The following is a 9,678-nucleotide window of genomic DNA, read 5'->3' on the forward strand; positions in this document are numbered from 1 at the left end:
ATTTTTTGTAGACCAAGAAGCTGAACAGGAGGATGGTGCTGAGGCTGGTACTGTGCTCTGCTGGTCAGTGGTGTCCATCATAACTAGAAATAAAGAATTACCCCCAAAGGGCACTGTAGAGGGTTAAATAAACCTGTTAGTCAGAACTGCACAGCTCAGTAAGCAGACGTGTACCACTAGGCTGGTTAGTTTTTGCCAACCCAACACTAACTAGCGTCATCTGGGAAGAGGGAACCTCAATTGAGGAATTGCTTCCATCAGACTGACCTGTGGGGCATTTTGTTGATTGCTGATTGATAAGGGGAGGCCAGCAGTGTCACTGGGGGCAATGTCATTCCTAGGCAGATGGGACTGGGCAGTATAAGAAAGCAAGTTAAGGAAATTATGGGGTGCAAGCCAGTAAGCAGAACTGAAGGAACTCTGCTTCAGGTCACTGCCTTGAGTTCTTTCTCTGACTTCCCTTGATGACTGATTATGACCTGTAAGTCAAATAAACCCCTTCCTCCCCAGCTTGTTTTTGGTCAGTGACTTATCACAGCAACATAGAACTGAACCTGGGACACTCCTGCACACTAAACTCCACCGGAGCAGAGAACTTGTGTCTTACCACTTGCCCTTCATCTCCCCATTGTAAAATAAGATACTCAGTGTTTATTTGTAAGATAGAATTTATTTCCTCCCTGAGTATCTATCCAATCTAATATGGTGATTGTCCTCTGCCCAGTTCCTAGGGGTTCAGACTATTTGTGATTTTTTTATCCATATACCCCTTGGGCATTGACACTACCAACATGTTTCAAAATGGTGAATCATTTATGAAAATACAGACTGCAAGTGGAGTAGTGGAGGTCAGGGGGACTTTTTCCTTCAAATTGACTCCAAGTCTTAGAAAAAAGCACGAATTACATTTTCCCATCTCATTATCCACCGAGTCCCATAATCACATCTAACTCTGATGGAGTTTCCAAAATACCTTTTTGTTAAGGAAGCCAAGTAAAAATGAGGTACTTGTAGAGTGGGGATCTTTCATCCCTTGATATAAGAATGATGAAATAAAACATATAATAAACTTTATTATCTCTCTTTTAAATGCTTGACTTCCAATGCTGGCAGGTAACAGATTAAAACTTAAATGTATTATGGTATTCTCTATCAATGTTTACTCAGGATGGATGTATTTCACAAAAAAACAAATCATAAATCATAGAGTTTGTTTTGTAGTTACAGGGAATCTATGACCTCATCAGCAGTGCTCAAACCTATGATGTCATCAGCAATGCTCTAATCTATGACATCATCAGCACTACTTTAATGTATGATGTCATCAGCACTACTCTCATCTATGACCTCATAAGCACTGCTCTAGTGTCTGACCCCTGGTGGAGCTGGTGAAGGAATGGTGCTAAGATGCATGCCTCCAAACTGTTTCTCGAAATACCTCAGGACATTCAGGAACTGGTCATCATGTTGTAATCCTTTGGGAATTATTTTACCACTTCCCGTCTCCTCGTGCTATTAGTTAGTATGAGTACTGCCATGCTTTATTGTGTATTTAGGGAATTAGAGGCCAGAGAGATGGCTCAGCCAAGAGTTAAGTACTGCTCTAGTGGAGAACCAGGGTTCAATTCCCAGCACAGAGCAGCTCACAGATGCCTGTAATTCCAGCTCTTGTGGATCCAGTGTCTTCTTCTAGCCTGCTCAGGCACTGTGTACATGTAATATACATACAGAAAAGCAAATATACACACATATCTTAAATAAAAATAGATAATTAAAAAAATAATTATGGAGCCTAATTATTCAGGAAGAAGCTAAGAATAGTTCAGCCCATAGTGAGAGAATTTACACATTGAACTTGGGAACACGGTAAGCACCTGCCCTGCTATCTGGTTGGATCTTAAAGCCAGATGCCAGCATAAAACGTGATGTTGTAAGAGAAGCAAAGGTGCTCCATGGTGAGCAGATGCTATGCTGTGTAAATGCCACAGCCCTCTCATACAACGTATCCACCTTTGGAAATGTTGATTGCTAATGTAAAGTCTGATCTGTCTTCTGAATTAATGTTGGTTATTCCTTTAGAGTGAGGGAGGCACTGTGAAAACTTAGCGGTGATTTTGAAGACAATAAAGCTGGAAACAAAGCACCTTTTAAGGTGAGGCACTTCATACACTAACTACGAGGAGATTACATTGTCTAGATGGCCTGAACCACACTGGTCTATCCACACTGAGCCACATTTTTCAGACTAAGAACAGAAGCAGCCACTGTTCTTACCAGAGGCCATACAGCAGCTTTCAGATAAGTGATTTTGTAAGGCTGTGTGTTGCTTCAAAGAAAAACAAAGTAAGGTGTGTGTGTGTGTGTGTGTGTGTGTGTGTGTGTGTGTGTGTGTGTGTGTGTGTTATTTGGATTAGAATCAAGCTTCCTAATTTGTTACCCGGGAAACACAATTCACAAATATGAATAAATAATGTAGTGTGTAGCTAATATTGCCTGAAAATGATCATTTGATGTATAAGAGTGTATTATTTCACTTCTTAAAAATGCATGTCATTAAAGATCTCAACTCTAGTATCTGGTGACATCTACTGTTAAAACTTCTTCATGATCTGGCAACCATACATCTGGGCATTTATCCCCCCCCAAAAAAATATTGAATGAGGACCTTTGAAGAATCTTCTCTCTGCAGAAGGTTGATTGTAACATCCTTCATAATCATCAAGATTTGGGAGCAACTTAGGTGACTGTCATCAGAGAAGTGAGATGTGAGATGGATGATTGATAGATAGGAGATACCACATAGACAGACAGACAGATATACACATACATACATACATACATACATACATACATACATACATACATGGTGCGCTGGTTAGTTTTTTGTTGATTTAACACAAGCTAGGCTCATCTAAGAAGGATCTTGAATTGAGCAAATGCATTCATCAGATTGGACTGTGAGCAAGTCTTTAGGGACATTTCCTTTATTAATGATGGATATAAGAAGGCATAAGACACTGTGGGTAGTGCCATCCCTGGGCTGGTGATCCTAGATGCTATAAGAAGGCAGGCTGAGCAAGCCATGATGAACAAGCCAGTAAGCCGCATTCTTCTATGGTCTCTGCTTCAGTTCCTGCCTTGAGTTCCTGTCTGGCTTCCCTCGGTGATGAACTGTGATATGGAAGCATAACCCAAATAAACCCTTTTCTCCCCAGTTTGCTTTTGTTCATGGTTTTCATCATAGCAATAGAAACCTAAGAGAGCAGGTTACCTATTAACATAGATTAAACTCACTCATCATTCTGTAATGAACTCCCTAACTTTCAGTTTTACGAGATGATCATATTTTGAAAACATGGAATCAAATGTAGATCAACAGTTTTGAATATATGCCTTTTTTTCCAATGCTCAGGGGGTTACCAATAATTGGTGCAATTATTGTTGTCCATAGCCAGTGCGGTTTCCGTGCCCTTTAGGTCAGGAAATTTCTCTCATGGTAAAATAATTGTTAAGGACGGGGTTGACGTTGCAGCTCAGTGGTAGAGCGGTTGGCTAGGGTGCACAAGGCTTGGTGTTTGATTCCTAGTGCCACAACGAAACAAAACAAACCCCCCATTTGTCATGGGAAGCCTTACTGTCACTGACATATTTCTAATCAGAGTTGAAGTTATGCTCTTAGCAACACTTCAGGGTCTGGCCTGGCGTGTTGAAAGCACTCTGCTGTAGAATAAAAGGGCCAGCGACACAAGAGTTCCTTCTGCTTCTTTGCTGCCATATCTTTGACATGTGGAGCAGCCTGTGAAAAGGTAAATATTTGTGATTGATTAACCTGCCTCCCTGGTTAATAATCTCTAATAAATGAAGCTCCCACAGCCATGTAAGAAATGCTGTATCATTAATAAAACTTGCTGAGACGCTGAGATGTTAGAAGAAGAAGGGTTCGTGCAGATTCTAGGCTGCATTCCTTGCGCAGACAGACAAGGACAGATTGAGAAAAGGAGCCCCTGAAAAATCTGCATGGCTGCTGCCTTCTGCCGACATAAACATGACAAATACCGAGCCACTCACAAGGGCTTAATGAAGTGAGTAACGAGCTGCCCACAGCAGCCAAGTCCCAGGTCTCTGCTGAAGCACAGACCATGCCAGGCATCTGAGAGGCCCTCCTGCTGAGGCAGAGTCACCGTGCACATGGTCACCATGACTGTGATCTAATGCCATCGTTAGTAAGGATTTCCTTCCTTCTATATGAGCATCCCCCCTTGTCTGCCTCCTTCCCAGCCCTCTCTTCTCCAGACAACTTCATTAAATCATCAGTGATGGCCAGGGACAGAAGACAGAGGCTATTGTCCAACATATTCTGTCACTCAGCAATATTGACAGCTTACAGATCGACCCTGGGAAATAACAGTGCTATGGGTGAGGGTGCTTCTGAGAATTTCCAAAGAAATACACTAAATGCACTTACTTAAATGTATTTACTGAACACATGTGTATATGTGTCCCACACATCTACTCATTGTTATAAATAAATAAGTGTATAATGTTACAGATTTATAGTGTAAAAACACAGACATGTGTATATGTATGCATATTAAAAGCCAAAGTGATTTGGGTGTTTGAGAGGAATGGGAAGGGGATAAAGGGGAAAATGGAGGGCACAGTAATCAGAATACATTGTGTGTATGTGAAACTGTCAAATAGAAAAATTAATCGATAAAAATGACTAATAAAAACATCCACATGAAATTGTTCAGTGTGAAATGAAGTGCTACACTCCTTAAGGAGAAGCATGAATGACAGCTACGGGATTGCTGATAAAACTTTTCATTGCCTCTTTATGTGAATCTAACAAAAATTTAAAACCATTTCTTGTCAAAGATGAAAAAAAGCTAAGAACAAATGATGGAATATATATATATATATATATGTGTGTGTGTGTGTGTGTGTGTGTGTGTGTGTAGGTATGTATATATGTATGTATATATGTATATATATAATATGTGTATAAATTATATATATGTGTGTGTGTATATAATTTGAAATCAGACTGAAGACCAGAACAGATAAAATAAACAAGGGTGACCTTTCCACATCCTAAGCCTACATGGAAATGCAAATTAAAACAATGAATCCCTTAGACTGGTTCAAATCCAGAACACCGCAACATCAAACGTAAGTAAGGAACTGTGGCACCAGGGCTCCTCAAGTTGTTCTGAAATTAGTCCCTTGAAAGTAAATTATCAGGGGGAGGGGCTGGAGAGATGTTGCTGTTGGGATATAAAGTGATACAACCAATTTAAAAATAGCTTGATCATACATAGTCTAGCTATATGATCAAGCAGCCTTGCCGTCTGGTATTTTCTCAAAGGTACCTGAAAACCTTACAAGTACAAAAACCTGCATCTGAACACCCTGGTCAACATTACTTAAAGTTGACCATTATTAGCAGCAATCAGAAGGCTTCAGTGAATGATTGTATAAATATATAGGGCATATCCCTATGTTTGACTATTAGCGCTGCAAAAAAAAAAAAAAAAAAAAAAGAATTATCAAGGTCTGGATGGCATTTGGAAGAGCCTTGGCAACTTTACTACTACAGGGAAGGAGCCACCTGAAAAGGTTACTTGGCATGTGTTTTAATGAATGATATTCCAGAGAAGGAAAAATGAGAAAAGACATTAAGATGGTGGGTGGTTGTCAGGAGTTTGGGGCTGAGTGAAGAATGAGCAAGTACAAGGTTTTGGGGGTGGGGGTTTGGGGTGCTCAGGGCAATAAATCTCCTCTGCTTGACACCATGTGGGTGGACATATGTCATCATACATCTTCACAAACTTATGAAGTGCTAACTCCAAGGATAAACTCCACTGTACACCTCGAGTGGTGGGGGAAGTGATAAGGCAGTGCATAGTCATTGATCCTCACTGAGCATCCTCCGGGGTGATGTATTGATAAGGAGGGAAGGTTTGCTACGTCTTTCCTCCTTTAGACACTTGTGATGTCTGGAAGGTAGTAGGTTTTCTGGGAAATATCTGGACACTCTCCTCAGTTTTGCTATGAACCTCAAGTTGTTCTGGAATTAGGCTCTTGAAAGTAAATTATTGGGGGGAGATGGCTAATTGGTTACGAGCACTGGCAGCTCTTCCAGAGGGCCTGAGTTTGATTCCCAGAACCCACATGTTGTCTCACAGCCATCTGTAATTCCAGTTCCAGGGGAGCCAATGGCCTCTTCTGGCCTCCATGGACACTGTGTGTATAAGTGGTGCACAAATATACATAAAGGCAAAACACTAGTATACATTACATAAAATGAATACACCATATACTTTTTCAAGTAAGTTCTCTGGATTTGAAGATAGCTTAGGTGGTAGTTAGTGTATTTCCCTGCAAGGATGAGGACTTACTTCAATCCCCAGAGCCCATGCTAAAACAAACAACCCAGTCATAGTGTTGTGCAATGGGGCACACCTGAGAAATACCTGGGGTTGTCCTCTGGCTTCCATGTGTATAGACACACATGCACACACACACACACATGGACACACAGGTGCACACACATGAACATACATGCATATTCACATGTACACACGCATACACACATGCACGCACATTCTCATCATTATTTGTAAATAAACCTCTCAGTTTTGCATCAGCCTCTTGCCTTAGCTCCCACCCAATTACTCTTCCATCAGCTGAAAATTTCCAAATTTCATTTACTTCAGGAAAGACTTTAGCTGTAAAGATAGCCCAGGACCTGACAGACAGAAATTGTACAAGATCAAATTTCAGAGTCAGAGCCTCCATCTTCATAATCTCCACAGGACTCCACTTGGCTGTAACTTTTTCCTCCTCAAGTAAAATGAAATGTATTCATGCTTTGTTCTTAAAGTCCAGTAGATGATGCTTGCATTTCTTACCAAAACTTTCCAAATTAGTGCAAAAAAGATGATAGACACAGAAAAAAAAAAGAAGTCATAAAAATCCTATCCATCAGCAGTTTTGCTAAAAAGCTACCATTAAGGAAGAAAAAAAATGTAAATTACAGAAATGAGGTCATCATTTAATTGATACAAATTGCAGCCACCTGCTTATCCCATCTCCGGGAGAAAGGATTTTATGGGTGTAATACGGTAATTTCTTTTGGAAAAGGAAATGTTACAATCCAAACTCATTGCTTAAGCTTTGATTCAAGTCTGCCTGCCACGCACAGTCCACCCACCAAGCAGACATCTGTGCCTGACTTGAGAGTCAACAGAATACAGAAAGTTCATTCTAAATGACTTCACATTTCTGAGCTTTGGAGGGTCTTAAAAATCCTTCAGATTGACTGGTTTTAGCCTTCCTGAAGAAAGGTGCACCCAAAGGCCTTGGTGTCGCTATGAAAAGCTGTGCCACTGCCTGGCAGGTAAAGGTGCTTGCAACATAAGCCTGATAACCTAACTTTGATGCCCAGAATCCTCCTGATGATGGAAGGAGAGAATCAACCTCCACAAGTTGTCACCTGACTTCCACATGTGTGCCGTGAGACAAATAAATACACGTCTTTAAAAATCAAAGGGACTGGAGAGATGGCTGAGCAGTAAAGAGCACTGGCTGCTTTTCCAGAGGAACTAGGTTCAGCTCACAACCATCTCTAAATCTAGTCCCAGGAGATCCAACACCCTTTTCTGGCCTCTGCATACACCAGGCACACATATGGTACACAGACGTCCAGAATGCCCACACATGAAAAAATTGCTATGAGTTTGAAGTAGGCAGCTGTAAGGTTATAGAATCTCTCAATGCCTCCAAATAAGGAGAATTTGCATGCATTAACAAAAGCTTTTCTATGGACTTGCTATGTAATACTCATGAAAAAGATGGAAGATGGAAGTGAAAATAGACCAAGCCTCTTTGGGGCACACAGGAGGGATCCCAGCTGATGCTGCAGGAAAGGCCTGAGGTCTTGTTTCCATCTAGCTTCTTGTCATGGAAGATTGGTTCCATATGATCTAAACACCATCCACCCTGAGAACAAAAGGCAGAGGATTCTGTTACTCGGGGGAAATACCTCTTGTTAGCTCAAAACAATAAGATCATTTTAATGGAGTCAGGCTGATCATAGTCTGTATCTACATCCAACTCTAGTCCTGCTGTAAGAGTTGCACCCACGAAGGAGGGATGACAAATCTCTCAACTGAGCTCACAGATCAAAGCCAGATGTGGATTCTAGATGCAGAAAACCCATAGTCAGGCTCCTCAGACCCATGAATGTAGAGGCTGAACCAGAACAATAAAGCGTCCAATGTGTTCTGCCCAAGCACACGCATGATATCACCCCTAACAACTCATCAGACTTTAAGTATCAAACCACCATCAAAGCTGGAGCTGGGTCACAAAAGGCTGAGGACCTCCTGGGGATGCCATAAGCATTAGACATCTCTAACAGATGATGCTGTGACTTATAGAAGGTAACCATGGTAGCAGCACAACCAGGATTCATCTCAGTTTCTCACTACAGTGAACCATATCCCCCTGTGATCACCTCAAAGAGAAAAGGTCCACTTGTATGCAGCCTTATGTCTGTTAGGTTTTTTTTTTCTGTCTCTTAACAGCCATATTTATTGGACAGATTCAGGAACAAATTGAAAAACATTAATAAAAAATGTCAAGCAGAGACAAGTTGGTCCAGAATCAAACAGCCAACAGGACAGACTTGGAAATGCTGCCATTGAATATCAGCATGACCAGTGTCTCCCTTGCATACCCCAGGTTCTTCTCACTCAGTTGCAGTTTTCAGCAACTTCATTTGTTCATTTTCTTTCTTGCCAAGCTCCCACCCCTTGCTGGAGAGGCGGCTGCATAGAGACTGGGACATGACCTCTGCCTTGAGTGTTACCTGGCACAGTTGTGGCTATTTTCTTTTCAAGCATCAAGAATGAGTAGGAAATATTAACCCCCAAGTAGCAGGGCAGAAATGGTTTTGACTACAAGTCCCCATGTTAAGAATCAGGACAGCTGAGAACACTTCCCCTCTCCTTGTGTTCTCTTCTTGTGTTACCTTCCTGAATCTTCAGGCCTCTGTTCTGGTTCCATTTGATACATGAAATAAAATAATAATAATATTAATGATAATAATAATAATAATAATAATAAGAAGAAGAAGAAGAAGAAGAAGAAGAAGAAGAAGAAGAAGAAGAAACCCTAGGTCTGTCAGCTCCCCCTTACTGTTTTCTAATGAAAAATTCCCCCTGGTTCTCAAGGAAAACCTAACCCATGCCTTGATCTTCTTTGACCCTAGAAATGTTCATAAAAAGACTTTCACCCTCTTGTTCTTTTTATCAGTTTTTTTTTTTGTTTTTTTGTTTTTTTTTTGTTTTTTTATTATTATTATTATTATTATTTTACAACACCATTCAGTTCAACATAATAGCCACAGAATCCCCTGTTCTCCCCCTCTCGCCCACCCCTCCCCCCAGCCCACCCCCCATTCCCACCTCCTCCAGATCAAGGTCTCCCCCGAGGACCGGGGTTGACCTGGTAGACTCAGTCCAGGCAGGTCCATTCCCCCCTCCCAGACCGAGCCAAGTGTCCCTGCATAAGTCCCAGGATTCAAACAGCCAACTCATGCAACGAGCCCAGGACCTGGCACCAATGCACAGCTGCCTCCCAAACAGATCAAGCCAACTGACTGTCTCACCC

General features: G+C 41.4%; 1 long non-coding RNA gene across 1 annotated transcript; it reads right to left on the bottom strand.

The window, feature by feature from the left end:
• Nucleotides 1–6,690: 6,690 nt before the first annotated feature.
• Nucleotides 6,691–9,297, bottom strand: LOC121825412 (uncharacterized). The gene is made up of 2 exons (XR_013047589.1): nucleotides 8,876–9,297; nucleotides 6,691–8,004 (listed from the first exon to the last, which is right to left on the bottom strand). It is a non-coding gene; the product is annotated as an uncharacterized LOC121825412 (long non-coding RNA).
• Nucleotides 9,298–9,678: the final 381 nt, after the last annotated feature.

This window comes from Peromyscus maniculatus, chromosome 23 (genome assembly GCF_049852395.1).
Source record: "Peromyscus maniculatus bairdii isolate BWxNUB_F1_BW_parent chromosome 23, HU_Pman_BW_mat_3.1, whole genome shotgun sequence".
NCBI classification, from domain to species: domain Eukaryota; kingdom Metazoa; phylum Chordata; class Mammalia; order Rodentia; family Cricetidae; genus Peromyscus; species Peromyscus maniculatus.